General features: G+C 35.5%; 1 protein-coding gene across 2 annotated transcripts in view; it reads left to right on the top strand.

Moving 5' to 3' along the window:
• The window catches only part of LOC141521941 (epididymal secretory protein E3-beta-like), a 37,425-nt gene that overhangs the window by 11,975 nt on the left and 6,025 nt on the right, over positions 1–19,425 (top strand). Inside the window, exon 1 of one of the 2 annotated variants that reach the window (XM_074234956.1) lies at positions 246–18,363. The exons of the other annotated variant lie outside the window; for it this stretch is intronic. The gene's annotated coding sequence lies outside the window, so the exon portion shown is untranslated. Of the gene's footprint in view, positions 1–245; positions 18,364–19,425 lie in introns of those variants that run through there. 2 annotated transcript variants of the gene reach the window in all.

Here is a 19,425-nt window from a genome sequence, read left to right as displayed (position 1 = left end):
ACTACCACTGAAGAAATAAAAAGTAAATGTAGCAAGATTAAAAAGATCAAGCAAAACTTAAATGAAGATATATGAAAGGACACCCCCAAACCTTCACAGAGGTGGGAAGTCCTCAAGTACTACATATAGCCCAGGCTTTTGGACATTTTCTTTCCCTTCCTTCCTTCCTTCCTTCCTTCCTTCCTTCCTCCCTCCCTCCCTCCCTCCCTCCCTCTCTCCCTCTCTCTCTCTCTCTCTCTTTCTTTCTCTTTCTTTCTTTTTATTATTAGTTTTTTAAAAATTTTGTACAAGTAATTTTTTATACATTATTAAAATATTCTTGCTTAAGAGTAAACATAATATCCCCTCCCCCCCAAAAATATAGACCCTCATGAGAAATAAAGTAAAAGAAAGAGAAGAAAAATGTGTTTCAGTTTGTTCTGATACCATTAGCTCTGTCTCAAGTGGCTCACATTCTTTATGATGTCCCATCAAAAAAAGTTACTTCCATATTTTTCCACTGTTGTTGCTGATTGTAATTCCCTCCATCCATACCTCCCCACTACCTTATATTATATTTTCTCTCTCCTTTTACTCTGTCCCTCTTCTAAAGTGCTCTGTAAGGTAGTTGAGTGGTGCAGTGGACTGACCACTGACCCTGGGGCCAAGAGACCCTGAGCCCACACACCACCCCTGAGACCCAACAACCACCAGGCCCTGTGGTCCCAGACAGGCCACCCAATCTCAGCCCCTTGCAAGAAGTAAAAAAGAAAATGTTATATCTGACCACTCTCCCCAGTGGTCTACCCTCTCCTCCATCACTCACATCCTGCCCTTCCCCCTGTCCCCCTTCTCTCCTTCTTACTCTAGATGTCTATACCCCATTGAGCATATGTGCTGTTTCCTTTCTGATCCATTTCTGATGAGAGTGAAGGTTCACTCATTCCCCCTCACCTTCCCCTCTTCCATATCATTGCAATAGCTCATTGCAGTAAAATAAAAAAAAATCTTTTATATGAAATATCTTAGCTTATTCCACCTCTCCTTTCTCTTACTTCCAGTATGTTTCCCTTTTAGCCATTGACTGCATTTTTACAATATATTATATCTTCAAATTAAGTTCTCTCCGGTGCTTCATCTATAAAAGCTCCTTCTACCTGCTCTATTGAATGAGAGGTTTCATATGAGTATTATTAGTATCATTTTTCTATGCAGGAATACATGCAGTTCATCATCATTAAGTCCCTCATATTTTACCCTTCTCCTCCACTCTCTATGCTTCACCTGAGTCCTGTTGTTTCAATAGGAACATTTGAAATTCCCCTGGTTCATTGAAAGCTCATCTTTTCCTCTGGAAGAGAATGTTCAGTTTTTCTGGGTAGTTGATTCTTGGTTGCATTCCAAGCTCTTTTGCTTTCCAGAATATTATATTCCAAGCCCTATGAGCCCTTAATGTAGTTGCTGCTAAGTCCTGTGTGATCCTGACTACAGCTCCACAATATTTGAATTGTGTCCCTTCTGGCTGCTTGTAATATTTTCTCTTTGACTTGGGAGTTCTGGAACTTGGCTATAATATTCATGGGGGTTGTTTTTTTTTTTTGGATCTCTTTCCAGGGGTGATAGGTGGATTCTCTTGATTTCTATTTTGCCCTCTGCTTCTAGGATATCAGGGAATTTTCCTGTAGGAATTCTTTAAAAATGAGGTCAGGGCTCTTTTCCTGATCATGATTTTCAGGCATCCCAATAATTTTTAAATTATCTTTCCTGAATTTGTTTTCCAAATCACTTGTTTTTTTCAGTGAGATGTTTCACATTTTCTTCTAATTTTTCATTCATTTGGTTTTGAAGTACTATGTCTTGAGTTCTTACAAAGTCATCAGCTTCCTTTAGTTCCATTCTACATCTGAGGGATTTTTTTTCCCTCAGAGATCTTTCTTATCTCCTTTTCTATCTGGCCAATTTTGCTTTTTAAAGCATTCTTCTCCTCAATAACTTTTTGAACTGTTTTATCCATTTGACCTAAGCTGGTTTTTAGCAAGCAATTTTCTTCAGCATTTTTTGGATCTCCTTTCATGTTTTTCCTGCATCTCTCTCATTTCTTTTCCTAATTTTTCTTCTGTCTCCCTTACTTGATTTTCAAAATCTTTTTTGAGCTCTATGATAGCCTGAGCCCAACTTTCATTTTTCTTGGAGTCTTTACATGCAGGAGTTTGTACTTCCTCATCTTCAGATTGAATATTTTGATCCTCCTTGGGATCATAGACAAAGTATTTCTCAATGGTGTTCCTCTTTTTTCTTTGTTTACTCATTTCTCCAGCCTGTGCCTGGTTTTGGGGTGCTTCTTGAGCTTTTGAGTACTATTGGGATACTTCTCCACAGGGATCTCAGTGTGTGAAACTCTGACTTTCCTCCTGGTCTGTGAATGACTGCAAGCGCACCCCCTCTGCCATGGGGCTGGGGGGGGGCTGTTCTATGGGGGGCCTGGACTGTGTTCAGGATCTGAATGTGGTCAGGGCCTCAGAGTCCTGTTCCAGGTACAGAGGACAAATCTTGGAAGTCTCCCCTACCTTCAATGGGTTTCAGTTGCCTGGAGGCTCCTGCTTGCCGGCTCCATGCCTTTTTCCATTTCCTTGTTCTGGGCTGCTGGGGTGGCCTGCCGCTGTACTGACAGTGCTAACTGTGGCAATTACCCCATGGCCTGGGCTTTGCGTGCTTGTTCTGGCAGAGGTCCCCCCGACTGATCCCCCAAGTTGTGCTCAGTATTCCCCGGGGTGTAGATCAGGAAACTGACCCTGCTGCCCTGAGCTGTGGCTTCCAGGTGCCCTGGGGCTGCCTCCTGGAGGTTGAAGTTTTTTCACTCTGGCGGGCTGCCCCTCTAACCCCGTGAAGTGGAGCCTTTCCACTATTTTCCAGGTTACCTTGGTCTGAAGAATTGCTTTAATGGATCTTTCTGTGAGTTCTGTCTCTCAAAAATTTAGTTAGAGTCATAATTTTATGATTTTTAAGATATTATGGAGAGAACACTTAGGTGAGGATCTTCTGTTGCCATCTTGGCTGCACCCCCCTGGGCTTTTTCAATGAATTAATCATTTGTGCTGATTTTCCCCCATCTCTTAAAATAGTATTTGTTATATGGGAAGGCTCTTTAGAAAAGAAGAGGGAGGGATACTTGTGGTAACTATGATGATGAAAGAAGCAGAAAACAACAATTACAGTTATAAAAGATTTTATAGTTTTATGGTTATAAAGAATTTTTATTTCCCTCCAAATTTTATGTGACCTAAAGGAACACCCTATTTGTATTACAGTCTACAGATTCCATTTGCTAATCGTAATGAGAAATAAACTGGCAGGGCTTGTGGTAAGGCTTGAAATAAGCACTTCCTCTTTCTCCAAAAGAACAGCTGCATTCATAGTCTGTTTACAAAAGACATATGACTTTTTCACCTCCCCCCACCACCTACATTGGTCTCCCCAAAAGAGGAAATAGCACAATTTCAACCCAAGTTCTATAGAGCTTGTACATTTAGGTCAGATGATCTCAACCTAATTTTTTGTTTTTAAATCCTAATAATAAAAATACATAAGATAATAAAGAAAAGGAGCTTTATTGAAATAAAAATGTATTTTTTCCCTTAAATTCATGAACTCCCTGAAATCTATCACTGTCCTGAGATCTTTGGACATCAAGTTAAAATACCTTGACTTAGATAATAATCAAGCTGGCATAAAAATGTTTGCAAGAAGACCTTATATTGATCTTTTAGGTTGCTATATATATGTATTTTATATACATACATATATATATGTATATATATATACATATATATATGTATATTCTAGTATACAGAGAGAACACATCCCACCCTAATTTCTATATCTATCCTAGTCATGATCTCTTGATCAATTCAAATTCTCTTGGATGAATATAAGACTCCTCTTTCTGAGAGAAGCCTTATAGATAACTATTCCTTTGCTTACCCTCTCCATGCTTCTTAAACCCATTCTACCATTTTTCTAACCTGTCCTTAAGGTACTTCAATGGTCAGATCAGATAGCTTGTATCTTGTCATTTTATTTGCCTCTACTTTTCATAGACACACTCCACCCCCCCCCCCCAGTTATTTGAAAAAATTTCTTGACCTTATAGGTCTGATCTATCTTATTTAATACATATATATTACTCTTACATTCCAATAATATCCCCCCCCCCAATTTCCTATCCTGTGGATATATTAGGAAACTCTTCCACTTCCATAAAATGAACAAGATGGAATCTTTACCTCCCTTTTGCTAACACCTGATTTCACTAATAGCTAACTTCCTTTTGATACAAATAATGCCATAACTTCAGTTTTTAAATCTTTAGAGATGAATGAGGCCATGAAGATTATCTGGAACAACAACCGTATTTAAAAGATGAGGACAGTGAAGATGGGGGTAGGGGTCAAATGATTTGTGCAACATCTCATTGCTACTGAATACCAGTCAGATTGTCTGATTCTCAGTTTGCTATGATTTCCAGTCTTCCATATTTAGGAAGCAGAGTGATCCAGAGGAGAAATCAATGGTTGTGGAATCCCACCTCTGATATTTATTATATGTGTGACCTTAAGCAAGTCATATTACATCCTTGTGCCCTTTTTTCCTCATTAGTAAAATAAGCACTTTGACTAATAGGCCTATCTTTTTCAGTCCTAGACCTATGATCATCTGCTCCCTCTTCATTACTTTCACTATAATTAGTACTAAAAAAAGTTGGGATTTTAGATTTTGATAAAAGGCATAATACAAATTCTATGAAACAGAAAATGATGGAATTGTCCTTGCCCATTTAGCTCATTTTTTATTTAGAAAAAGGTCAGAGTGCTAAATTTAATTCTTGGATAGTTGACTTAATTTTGATCTATTCAATGACTTGAAACTCTATCTTTTCCACTGCCACACAACTAGGTATGTGGCATATATGGACTGTTGATGTGGATCATTCAGAACAAATGTATCATGCCTACTAGTGTTAGCTGGCACAGTGATTAGAGCTCTGGGTTTGGAGTCATGATGACCTCAATTCAAATCTGGCTTCAGATACTTCTTAGTTGTGTTACCCTAGGCAAATCAAATCTGTCTTGTCTCAGTTACTTCAATTAAAAAAAAAAGGGGAGCAAGAGCACCTGACTCAAAGAGTTGTGCTCCATTTAGCTTACACAGTGCCTGGTATATAGTAGGGGCTATATTTATAATGCTTATTTCCTTCTTCTTCTTCCTTATTAGACAAACCAACTCAAAGCATACACATCATTGTTAGTGATTAATAATATCTATTTAAGGCCCAGATATATAAACAATTCTGATCTTTAGATTAGTAAAAGGGTCTTGCACTTGATGCTGAACATGAGGAGTGAAATTAATTTAACCATAGGACTTAAACTGGTTTCAAAGATTTGTTAAGATCCTTTCCTGTGTTAAAAATGAAATTAAAAACATAATATATTTAATAGATTTATAGAAAGGAAGTAAAAACATACAAGGGAATTTTTGAAAAAAATCAAATTTTTATTGACTTAATTTTTTTATTCCAAAATTTTACAAATGAATAAAAGTCATCTTAAAATTTGATTTCATTTACCTGGGATGCTATTTTGGGGAACAAACACTATTTATGAGTCCACTTAAGGTAACTTAAGTTCTTTGAGGTGTTCAGACAAAATTTGTTTCAGTTTCATAATCCCATGGAGCATCACCAATACTGTCTACAGGATTTTCTTGGCAAGGATACTTGTTTTGTTTGTTATTTCCTTCTCCTGTGGATAAAGGCATAAATACAGAGGTTAAGTGACTTGCCCAGGGCCATACAACTAGTAAATGTCTTGGAATGGATTTGAACAAAGGTCTTCCTGACTTCTGGTGCAGCATTCTATCAACTGAATCACCTAGCAAAATCTTTAGACCATGAAACAGATATTTTATCCCTAGTATTTCACTCTATTTATTCTAAACTAGTCTGAGAAGGGCACAGTCCTTCAATATTCCTCCTACCACTCATTACCCACTCACAGACTCAAGTGCAGTAATGGCATGTGAACTTCATTAGGTCCTAGTCCATTTGGGGGACTTTTATCTGAGAGCTGAGCCCAGATATGATATTTTGAATGTGAGATTTGCTAATCAGGATCAATTAATGCCATTTTTTTCCCACTGAGGAGATTCTGTTCCTTAGTATTTGTCCTAACCTCCACTCTTGAGATAGTTTTTTCTGAATATATGTGTGGTAGAGGGAGAAGGGTGAATGAGTGAGGTTATGTGTCTCAATTGTTATCATCCCAGATATCAAAAATGAGCTTTGAATTATTTTTCTTGGAGGAAAGACACTGAGTACTGTTTATTTCATTCTTTGGGGAAATTTATCTAAAAATTTACAAATACAAATGACAAGATTTCTCTTAATTTTGTTCTGCCATCAGTCAAGAGTCCACTTTTGGACCAGTGCTTGACATTTAGGTGGCTCAGCAGATAGAGAGCTGGACCTGGAGTCAGGAAGATTCATCTTCTGAGTTCAAATCCAGACACTTAGTAGTTATGAGATCATGTGGGAAAGTCACTTAAGCCTATTTGCCTTAGTTTCCCCATTTATAATATGAGCTAGAGAAGGAAATGGCAGACCACTTCAGTATCTCTACCAAGAAAATCCTAAATGCGGTCATGAAGAGTTGGACTTGACTGAATAAAAATAATTGAAATCTAGTATCTATTTACACCTAGGGACATTCATACACCAAAAGCAGATAAAACACACCAGATTTTAGCTGTAATGAGTTGGCTTTTAAGGTTCTACTTAAAACAGCAAATAAACAAATTTAAACATCCTCTTAGAAAGAAAGGGAGAGGCACTCACCAGTTGCTTAAACTCTAAACCAGGGTAAAGTGTGCCAAAGATGAGACATCCCCCATGTTCTGGACACAGCTTACCATCTACTTGGATGGATGAAAACATCAGAAGCCCTGGTACTACTCTTTCCTGCAGTATCTATCTCTCTATAGTATATGTTTCTATTGTTCTGGTTGCTGCACCATAGCCACTACCAGCCATCCCTGCCTCTACCACAGTCTCACCTTAGTCTCCACTCAAAATATTCACCCTGTCTCTGAGCACCTCTTCTAACTGGTTAGGATGAAGACTACTGTCTCCTTCGGACCACATCTACCAGGAACCTATACATGGAACCTCTGTCTTAGAGATCCAATACAAATGCATTAAATGCTTCTCTGAAATGATCAAGTAACCCCACCGATGTAAAGGTTAGTTGAACCATTTGCAGATGAGACAATTTTAATACATGGACTTTAAGATAGTAAAGGGAATTTATATAAAAGGTGTGCTTTACATATAGATTCTCCAGTAACATAGACACAGAGATAGAAATCTAGGACTGGACCCCCTCTTTTATTGCCTTCTTTCAACTTAAACAGGAAATTTGGGAGTACCATTTAGCTGAAACCACTGAAACAATCTAGCCTAAACATAGCCTGCCTCAGGTCTTTCCAATGGGGAGGGTGATACTAAGAGTCTTGGACATTCTAAAAATGACTGGCCAAGTTCAAGGCACAATCTCTGGCCAAAGGTTTTAGCTAATAGCAAAAACCACAAGACCTGCCATCCTGTTACTGGAATCTGCGGTCAGGACTTCAGGAAGTTGACTTGGTTATTAGTTCCAAGAAACAATGGTACTGTGGTTATCTAATCTTTGAGTGATGCTTTTATCTCTGCTAATTTCTCCAGAGAGAGGCAGATCCTGTTTGCCAAAACACCAGGAAGATTATTTTTCTTTCATGGTTATGTCAGAAAACTTTATCATGAAGTATCATAAAATATATTGGAGGTAGAAAGCATGTTGACTATAAACAGCATGGCATAGTCAGAAAGGCATTTACTGACTTGGAGTTAGAAGACTTGGATTTGGATTTGAATTTTGAACCTTTGGTCTTGGATAAGTCACAAGGCAGCTAGATAGAGCAGTAGATAAATTGCTGGGCCTGGAAGACCTGAATTCAAATCTGACTATGTGTCTCTGAGCAAGTCAATTAATTTCTGTTTGCCTCAGTTCCCTCAACTGAAAAAGGGAGATGATAATAATGATAATATCTTTGGGATAAAGATAAAAAATGATAGTGCTTGGCACATAGTACATAATATATAAATACTTATTTCCTTCCAATTAATCTTTGTGACTCTCAGTTTCCTAAACCTTAGACTAATTTTATTTTTTTTTAGTTTTTGCAAGGCAAATGGGGTTAAGCAGCTTGCCCAAGGCCACACAGCTAGGTAATTATTATTAAGTGTCTGAGGCTGGATTTGAACTCAGGTACTCCTGACTCCAGGACCAGTGCTCTATCCACTGTGCCACCTAGCCACCCCAGACTAATTGATTTTTAAGGTTTCTATCAAATGTAATGGTCTTTAATTGAGTCTATAGATCATTCCTATTCTCCAATTTAGTTTTCTACTGCCTCCCTGATGACTGTTCCTCCAGACTACTTTTATATTTCAGTGACAAAAATCTCACGATCTTTCATAGCAATATATTATATTTTGGGACATCTCTAAGAAAGTTCTTGTTTAATAAGCTTATGTTAATAAATGTCAAGTGTGTTATTTTGTCTACCTTACCAAAGTAATTCTAGACAGAAGACATATGACTCCCAAAGCCCTAGTTTCCTTAAAGCTTGGAGTCTGTATCATTTTGTAAAGCTTAAAGTGCTATATAAATGGGAATTGTATTGACAGAAATACAAAAACCAGGAAGAGAGATGCATTTGAAGAGATATCCCTCTCTTTCACTAACTCTATCAACACTCTATATCTAGTCCTTTGTTATTCTCTGGGAGACCCTACAGAAACTTGTTGTGGTCCATGGCTGAGCTAAGTGGGACAAAGGCCAACAATCTTTCAGACTTCTTAAGATAGCACAATTTTTGCAACCCTGAAGGATTTAAGAACACCTTTAGATTACTATCTGGATTAGTCTTTCTGAATCTGAATCTTACAATAGCTAAAGAAGGTTTCCTGAGTCTCTGCTTTGTAGAAGTAACCATTTGGCATTTGAAAACCTTCTGATGACAAAGGCAGCTACACAAAAACTCAGTGCAGCTTCTTAGCAGGGAATGGAGATGCCCAGCAAAAAAGTGGCAAAATGAAATAATTAGAGTTCATAGATGACTCTGAAGTATTGGAGATATGAGTTTTTCTGGATAGATGTGGTTGGTACATATATAGCACCCCATGCATATTGTCTGGGTGTGTGTGTGTGTGTGTGTTCCTAAGTGTGTGGGTAATCTGATACTAAACAGTATGGTAATCTGCAAGAGTGGATTTTTATGTAAATGAGGTATTTTTCTTGTCAGTTATTTTGCTACATTGTTAGAAGAAATGCTGTTTATCTTCTGCTTGGTTTATTAAAAAAAATTAGAGGTTGTTAATGTTATTGATTTGATTGTAAGTTGTCCCACAGAATGCCTTCATCATTTTGAAGGCTCCAGTGAATAGGTATCCATAAGTACCACCAATTTGCATTGTTTCTCCAGGGAAATATTTCAGCACTTTCCCTTTACTTTCTTCCTTCCTTTTTTGCCTTCTTTCCTTCCTTTCTTCTTCTTTTTTGGTCTCTAATAAAAAATGCCATTTTATTTTTTGATGGGATGCACATAAAATGGCAAAGGCTCCAGATCAATTTAAAACAAGATCAATTAGAGAATGTCGGGAGTGATTTGAGATTCTGATCATGAAAGTTAGAGATGTTTAAAACAGGGAGCTTAGAACATCAATTCCAGTGTTTATCAACACTGTGTTGTGAACTGGTTAAATATTTGTTTTTTAAAATACTAAGGACCTTCCATCCTTTTGCAGTGAGGTAGCTTTTATTGATTCAGTGAGTCATGGACCAAGAGTCCCGAGTAGTAGGATATATATTTTTTTAAGATTTTATTTATTTTGAATTTTACAATTTTTCCCCTAATCTTACTTTCTTGCCCCCACCCCACCACAGAAGGCAATTTGCCAGTCTTTACATTGTTTCTTTGGTATACACTGATAGGATACAATTTTTAAGCTTTAAATTGGGAGGCATTTAGAATTAGGGTTAGCTCTGAAACATTAATAGGTTTTAAGAATTGAAGATAAAAATAAAATATATAGATCGGTTTCTGGAAAGGATTGGGAAATTGATTGTCCAGTTTCTAAAATTCTACTTCCACAAAACCCTGAAGTTCACACCAGATAGAAAAATCACCAAGAAATGCAATGAGAAACTGCAGTGACATCTTCCACTACAGGACAGCACAAAAAACCAACTAGAAGGCAATGGTTAAAAGGAAGGCACTCATTATCCAAACTGGGTACCAGCTAAAAAAGGGATAGGGCATATTTAGCTTGAAAGGCTATGCCTAGAGGCAGTTGTAGCAGAGGAATCCCCTAAGAATGCTTTGACATGGTAAAAAAAATGCTACATAGAAATCTTAGAAACCCTGGATGAACAACAATGGATAGTAAATAATACTAAGACAAGGAAAATAAGCTTAAAAGAGAGAATGATAGATCTTATCTGTGAAGACTAGAACAGACTATCCAAAAAGAATGATTCCATGAATCAAGAAAAAAAAATCTAGCATAAAATCAAAAAACAGTAAAAATAGAAGGAAATCATATATATGACAAATATGTATATGTACATGTAATTATATATATATATATTATCTCAGAAAACCATGATTTAAAAAAAAGCTCAAGTATTATATTTCAATAAATAATGTTTGAAATTGCCCAGATCTGTTAGAAATAGAGGGAAAAAAGATAGAAAGACTACACCAATTACTTCTTGCAAGAAACTCCAAAAGGAAAAGCCCCACCATTGTCGTACAGTCCAGAGAGCCCACATAATTCAACAAATACTAAAAAGCATCCAGAAGGATATAATTTTAAGTATCACAGTTAGATATCACCATTTAAGATTCATAAGACCTAGCAACTTTTGCTCTAAATAAGAGATGATAGAAGACAGCATTCTAAAAGACAAAAGAGAAAAGTTTAGAACAAAAATAACTTATTTTATAAAATAACCATCCTGGGGGCAGGGGTGAGGATTGGATAACATTGTCAAGCATTTCTTAGGAAAACATCAGTACTGAGTAGGAAATTTGAAATACAATTGTACCATTTCAGAGTAAGAATAGGTTAGACTATTTTTTAAAAATCAAGAACCTTGTCCGTGAAAACTTTGTTTGCTGTTAAATATTGGTTATTCAGTAGTTGGAGAAAAACTGATCAAATCTATTTTCCTTATTTTACATATCTGAAAACTGAAGACCAGAGAGAATTTAAGGCACTTGTTCAAGGTCAAAGAGCAATGAATGGTAGAACCAAGATGTGAACTCAAAATTCTTTTGATTCTCCAGTTTGAATTCTTTCTAGTAAGCCACATCACATTAAATTTTGATCTGTAAAATGATGGTGTGTACTAATGTGAATATATATTTTTATTTTTTCTCTAATTACATGTGAAAACAATGTTTAACATTTTTTAATGTTTTGAATTCCAAATTCTTTCCTCTCCTTCCTTATTCACCTCCCTGAAATATTAAAAAATCCAATATAGGTTACAATGTGCAATGATGTAAAACATATTTCCAAAACTAATGTGGTTTTTAAAAGCTGATACTCTAAGATCCTATCCCTTGATATCAGTGGTAGTGACTGAATTTGCAGACTGCTTCCTTTAGATATCCCACATTCTTGAATACTGTAGGGAAGATGCATAAAAATATTCAAAATACTTAAATGGATTGGTAATCTTGTTATTACATTATTAGATATTATCAGTAGTGATTCTGATTCTGATTATAACCCATCCATACATACAATTCTGTGTATCTTTTTTCTAAGTTATATAATTTCTCACAGGATGTCTAGAGACTTTCCCCCCCATTTCTCCGACATCTTGTTTTCCTTTATTTTTTTCCACATAACAGCTCATTTTCTCTTCCTATAATAAATTTTTCTTGTCATATTTTAGTATAGCTTTTGTTCAAAATTACTTATTAGGTTACCTTTTGAAGTCTTCTAGCAAACCATGCTCATTTAAATGTCCCCTGGGGATTATTATTCATTTCCCTCATCTGTAATACTTGCAAAAATAATTTTAATTTTTGTTATTTATATCACCAGAAATTTCTTAGTATCTCTGTCCCTTCACTTTTCACAGAACTATTTCATATAAAAATAACATTTTTAAAAGAGAAAAATAAGGGAGGGAGAAGAAAAATAAGCAAAATTGATCAACATATTGATGGAAAAAGATACATATAATGCAACTATGCACCTTCCATTTCTGCAAAGGAGTGATATGGGATTATCTTCTCATTTATCCTCTTTGGAATCATGTTTGTTTTTTGAGGCTTTGTAGTATTCCCTTTTGAATTTCTTGTGATTTTTCTTTCCATTTATGTTTTAGTTTGTGTATTTGCATGTATGTCTCTGTGTGTGTATGTGTGTGTGTGTGTGTGTGTGTTTGTATGTATTTGGGGAGATCCTACTTTCTTCACTCTATACTAGATAGCATAAATATTTTCTGTATCTTGTGTATTCATAATTTCTTAGAGCACAATAATATTCTATCATATTAGTCTACCCCAATTTATTTAATCCTTCCTTGATCAATGAGCATCTGCTTTGTTTCCAATTCTTTGGTACTACAAAAAGTGCTGCTGTAAATATTTTGGCTTAAATGGAGGCTTTCTTATTATCAATGACCTCCTTGGAGATATAAACCTTAAAGTGGAATATGTGGGTCAAAGACTGTACATATCATTTTTTTGAATAATTAAAAATTTATTTTCAAAATGGTTCTACTGATTCATAGTTCCATCAACAGTATACTAGTACCCCATCTTCCATAATCACTCTGATTCTTATCTTTGTTATCTTTGCCAATTTACTAGATGTGATTTAAACCTGAAGGTTGCTTTGATTTGAATTTTTTTTATTATTGGTTATTTGGAGCACTCTTCCACGTAAAAAAAAAATGTGTATATATTGATTGTTGACATGATCTTTGATGAAACTATATTTTCAAAGGTGATCTAATCATCAAACTAAGCATTCTCTTCCCATTTCTTTTTTAATCTCTCTATAACATTTTATGCTATTGATCAGCCCCTTTTACTGGATACTCACATTTTTTTTTTTGTTTCCTGAACACCACACTCTTTGGTTTCTCCCCATACTTTTCTAATTTCTTTCTTCTACCTTCTCCTGATGGGTGTTTCCTTTCTTTGGTTATTTTTCTTTTTGCTCTGTAAATGCTTTTCCTTGGCAATCTCAGTTTTTGTGTCTTCAACCATCAAATTCATGTCTCCATAAATTCAGAAACAATTCGTTCATTTTTTAATAAGCATTTATTAAATGCCTCATATGTGCAAGACCCCATGCTAAGTACTGTGCATACAGAGGCAAAAGACAGTTCTTACTCTCAAGGAGTTTACAATCTAAATCTATTTTTCCATCTTTGTATCTCTCTTGAGCTTCATTTAAAACCACCAATAGTTTCTACTTAAATGTTCATCTGGAATTTTGAACTTTATATATTTAAATCCTTTTCTATTATCTTTTTCCCTTAACCTTGGCTCCTTATAATCTACTGTTTTGGTCTGGGGTGCCACCATCAGGAAGCATCCCACCTAAAAAATCTGGACTTTCTTTGACTTTGTTTATCTTTCATCTCTGACCAGTTACAAATCCCATTGAATATACTATTGCAACATCTCTCACACATCTTTTCCTATGTTTACATAATCACTTTGGTGTAGGTCCATATTACCACTTACTAATTGTCAGTCATTATCACTTTAGAAAGTATATTGCTAAGCTGGAGAGTCTACAGAGGAAGAACAATAGAATGGTGAGGGGCCTTGAGTCCTTACCATATTAGCACTAGTTCAACATTTAATATAGAGAAGAGATGGAACAATAGCAATAGCTATCTTCAATTATTTGAAATGCTATAATGTGGCATGAGAATTTGACTTGTACTGTTTGAACGTAAAGGACAAAACCAATTGCTGTTGGAAGAAGTTGCTAATAGCAAATTTAAGTTTAATGTCAGAAAAAAATACCCTAATAATTTGAGAATTCCATCAATATTATGGATTGATTGGAGTGGATTCTCCCACCATTGAAATCTTAAGATGGAAGGTGGATACCCACTTATTATGGTATAATTCTTGGAGTTTCCTTTTTCTCTGAAATGTAATACCTGAAAAACCACCAAAGTCATTCCCAACTAAATTATACAATTTGCTTGTGTAACCTGGATTTCCAAGCCTGGAATAATTTTTGTGCTTCTGTTTAAATGAGATTTAAATGTATGATGTTACAACCCTACATCTGAGTCTTATGAATGAAGTTGGTGTGAGAGCATTTTTTAGATAAGTAATTATTCAATTTATTACTGCTTTAAGAGAGAATATTCATAGTTTTACACTCTCTTCAATCCTGATTCTAGAGAGGAGAGAGAAAAAAGAGACTTTGGAAGTAGTGTACATATAGTAGAAGGAAGCACTACAACATGCTCTTGATTTCAAACTTGCTTCTCTGAAGACATTGGGAAATTTCCCCTAGAGTAGACAAGAGTTTCCCTATTGATTGATTGTGTTTTCATCTTACTCCCTTCTTAAGAATTCAATTATTTTTGTGTATTTTCCAATGTATGATAATATGTGCAACTTCTCTGATATCCATTTCTATCAATTTGATAGTTTACGTGTGATTCACTATTTGTGATGATATTTTATTTAATTAGCATTATATGAGGAGGGCCTCTAGGTATAATCTTGGATAATCTTTCTCTTTAAAAGATAGTACTCACAAAGGTGGATTGTTGAACATAAAAAATACATTGTGACAGTAATATTAAAAGGGAGAAGAGATGTGTAATTATAGTCTAAAACCTCTTTTTCAGAGGAAAATAAGAGTCAGTATCATGTTTTTTCAATCTCATTAAGATAAGAATTACTGTCTTTTTGGAGAAGGGTGAGCAAGATTCTGCAAATATCTATGTGTCTCCACTTACATCTCCTATCTATAGATTTTTATATCCCATGTATATTTATATATCTTACATGGGCATATATATACACATCTAACATTTATACTATTTTCATTTACACTGAGTCCTCTGTCTTCTAAATCTATTGAATTTCTATTAATGCTCTAAAGTCTAAATGAACTGACCAAAAAAAGTTTTCCCATATCCTTATTTAGATAACTTTTTCAACCTGGAAAGACTTACATAAACTGAAGCAATATTGTAAATAGTAACAATAGCATTGTGCGATGATCAGCTAAGAATGACTTGGCTCTTCTCAGCAAGACAATGAATTCCAAAGGACTCATGATAGAAAATGCTTTTCACATCCAGAGAAAGAATTGATAGGATCTGAATGCAGATCAAAGAATACTATTTTTACTTTATTTTTTCATGTTTTTCCTTTTGATTTTTCTCTTCTTTCTCAATTGACTAATATGGAAGCATGTTTTACATGATTGTACATATATAATCTATATCATATTACTTACTATTTTAGGGAGCAGAAGAGAAAGGAGGGAGAAAGGGAGAACATTTGGAACACAAAGTTTTTTTTAAAGCAAATGTTTAAAATTGTTTTTACTTGTAATTAGAAAAAATAAAATACTATTTTAAAAAAGAATATTTCTCCTTAGACCTCACAGAACAGCACTAATTTAACATAACAAAGAATATTGTGCTATTTATGTTTGTGTCTCATCTCCCTACTAGAAGGGAAGAGAATGGAGATAAACATTTAATTGTCTACTATATGCCAGCCTCTGTGCTAAGCATGTTATGAATATCAAATCTCATTTGATTTTCACAACAACTGGGATAGAGGCAATATTATTAGCATCTCAATTTTATACTTGTGGGAACTAAGGTTAACAGAGATTTAATGGCTTGACTAGAGTCATATAGTTAAGTTTCTGTGGGCAAAGCTGAACTCAGGACTTACCGATTCCAGGTTCATTGCTTTATCCACTGTACCATCAGTTGCCTTTTAGACTGTTAAGTTCCATAAGGGCTGAATTCTTTATTTTCCTTGGGATCTAGTATAGACATATAATGAATTTTTGTTAAATAAATGAACAAATGAAAGTATTCTGAAAGTTTTAGATTCAGAGTTTGAAAACCTCGGCTGTTATTGCTTAGTCATTTTCAGTTATGTCAGACTCTTTGTCATACCCTCTGCAATTTTCTTAGTAAGGTACTGAATTGGTTTGCCATTTCCTTCTCTAGTTGAAACTGGGGTCAGCAGGGTTAAGGTCAAATGGCTAGTAAGTTGAATTTGAAACATGTACACAACTTCCAGATAAGTCTTCTTGACCTCAGACCCAGAACTCTATCCAGTGCACCAAATGGCTAGAATATGCCCTATTTTAAACGATCTCACACAAACCAAGAAAACATGTTTGGAGGGATAAATATACTTTGATAATATGTGACCAGGTCTACTTATGGCTACTTTATTGCAGATTGTTCTACAATTGTTGTCATGTTGGGCAACTCCATTAAGCAATTTTGCCAACCTTCATCTAAGGAGACTAGAGATTATAGTGATTTTATTGTATGAAGAAACAGCAACCAAAACCAGCTTCATTCTATCTGGTTATCTGATGGTAATGTACTCTCTATTATCTAGAGAATGGTGAACAATAAGCTAAGGTCTGAGAACCAAAAACAACTGATCTTATTTAAAGTATTACCCTTTTTTTTAAAAACAATGCCAAACATGGCCTTGTCTAACCTCAGTGACTAATCAGCCTTTCAAAGGGAAGGTCAACAGACCATAATACACAATGGTATTGCTTTGGAGATAAATTTTAGAAGTAAACAAATTGCTTTAAGATTGATTGTCTGGCAACTGACTGAAGGTTTAATTCTACCTCCAAAGTACACTGAACAAGTTAAGTAATAATTCTTTCCTTATAATCATGATTGCTATTGTCATTCAACAAAACTCTTTGTAACTCCACCTAGGACTTTCTTGGCAAAGACATTAGAGTGGTTTTCTATTTCCTTGTTCACTCATTTTACAGATGATGAAACTGAAGCAAACAGGTTAAGTGACTTACTCAGGTCACACAATCAGAGACCATATTTGAACTCAGATCTTCCTGACTCCAGGTTTGGGACTCTGTCCACTGTGCCACCTAGCTTCCTGATCATTATCATGATAGGGAAAATTTAACTAAATGTAGATAAAGGAAGTGCCACACAGGTGTTGATAATAGAAGCTGATCATTGATTTTGGTAGAGGTTGAAGTTAATGCCACCATCACATCTTTTTTTTTTTTTTTTTTTTTAGGTTTTTGCAAGGCAAATGGGGTTAAGTGGCTTGCCCAAGGCCACACAGCTAGGTAATTATTAAGTGTCTGAGACCGGATTTGAACCCAGGTACTCCTGACTCCAGGGCTGGTGCTTTATCCACTGCACCACCTAGCCACCCCCACTATCACATCTTAATGGCATATAAAGATATTTATAAAACACTTTCCCCACAAATTGTAGAGTATTAAAATATTATTATTTCCATATCATAGATTGATCACATGGTTGATAAATGTTAAAGTTGGGATTTAACTCAAGGAATTCTAAATCTAGTACTATACCCACTGTGCCAAATAGGAAAAGGAAGTAGCCCTGATATGTACATAGGTGAAGCCCTAGATAGATGTTAGATAAACTGCACTTATGCAGTTCTACCAAGTGAAATTCTTACCTTTCACTTTTCTATGAGAAATCTCTCTTTTCTCTTAAGGGCTCATTGGACTCCACCCAGAATTCATCTTTGCAAAGGATTTCACCTATCATGGGCCTTCTAGAGATGAGTTTCCAGAAAGTGGTAGAGGGAGCCAGGTCTCGAGTTCTGTCTTTTTCAGGGTTAGATAAAAAGCCTACATAGGACACACCTCCATCCTGGTCCCTAACCTCAAAGCCTTCATTGTTTTCCATTTCTACTTAACACTGGGCCAAGTTTGAAGGTACTCCAAATTATCCTGATGGCCTGCTCTGTGGCTTGCTTTACTCTCTTTCTCCCTCAGCTTGTTTCCCTGAACTCACAAGGGAGAAAAGTCTTCTATTTCACATTGGGAATTCCATTCATTTGGATTAATGCACTTCCATATATCTCTACCTTCTTTCTCTCTCATTGCTGGACTCTAAGAAGAGACCTTTGGAAAGGACAGAAATCAAAGACTTTCTACTTCTCAAATATACCTTTTGCTCCTATCTCAGAAGGACAGTTGACCCCTGAATCCAACAGTAGGTGAGTGTGAGCAATATTGATACTATGGAATCAAGATCAGAGGTTTTTTTTAGTACCAATGACATGTTTGCAGTATAATAAAATTATCAAAAAATTAAGGACTAGAAAAGACTTTAGCAATCCCTGAATCCAGTTCACTCATTTTACAAATAAGGAAATTGAGGTCCAGAGAGCTTAAAATAACTTATTGAAGTTTACATGTGTATCAAATGACAGAGCCAGGAATCAAATTCTGGTCTCCTCAGTCAAAAGCCACTTAAAAGTTGGAATTGGAGTATGGCTTTGAACAGATGGAAAATGAACCAGTTGGTGAATGTTTTTGTGGAAATACTACTGGATTTAGAAAAGATATCTGGATTCGAATCCTGATTTTGCTTCTAATACCCCTTTGAATTGGTACACAATAAAATTAACAAAAAAAAAAGTATATGACAGCAATATACTAAAGGCAAACAAATTTTGAAAGAATCAAAAATAAATCAGTTTAATGATCAAGGTGGGAAACCATTTGCCTGTGAGTTTCAGTTTTCTTCATCTTTAAAATGGGGTGGGGTATCGATCAAGAGGTCTCTGATCTCTCTAATCCCAAATGACATATGAAAAAACTGATACTTCAGAAGAAGTTACACAATATCATCTCCATAAAGTTAGTTGAAATTTTAATAGTGTCTAATAAAGGTTACTTTTCATTTCATTCTCACAAGCATTAAGAAGTAAGCAGGGCAGGCATTATTTTGAGAGATGAAGAAACTTAGGCCCAGAGAGTTTTAGTGACCTGTCCAAAGTTACCAAATTACTAAGTAGCAGAGTTAGGATTTGAATTCAGGTCTTTAGACTCCAAGTCCATTGCAGCTTTTACTATGACACACCATTTCTTACAATTGTCTAAAGTCATGGTGAAGTGACATAGTTAGCAGAAGAACTAGGACAACAATCCAATATCCTATTGCTTGCTAATCTGGGTTCATTTTCAATAAGGCCTCCATAAAGAACCCTCAGGTCACTAGTTGGGTGAGCTAGGTTTCCCTTATTGTTTTTCCTATAACTCTACCACAAGTTCTT

Source organism: Macrotis lagotis, chromosome 4 (genome assembly GCF_037893015.1).
Source record: "Macrotis lagotis isolate mMagLag1 chromosome 4, bilby.v1.9.chrom.fasta, whole genome shotgun sequence".
Classification (NCBI taxonomy): Eukaryota; Metazoa; Chordata; class Mammalia; order Peramelemorphia; family Peramelidae; genus Macrotis; species Macrotis lagotis.
This window is presented reverse-complemented; position numbering and strand designations above follow the sequence as displayed.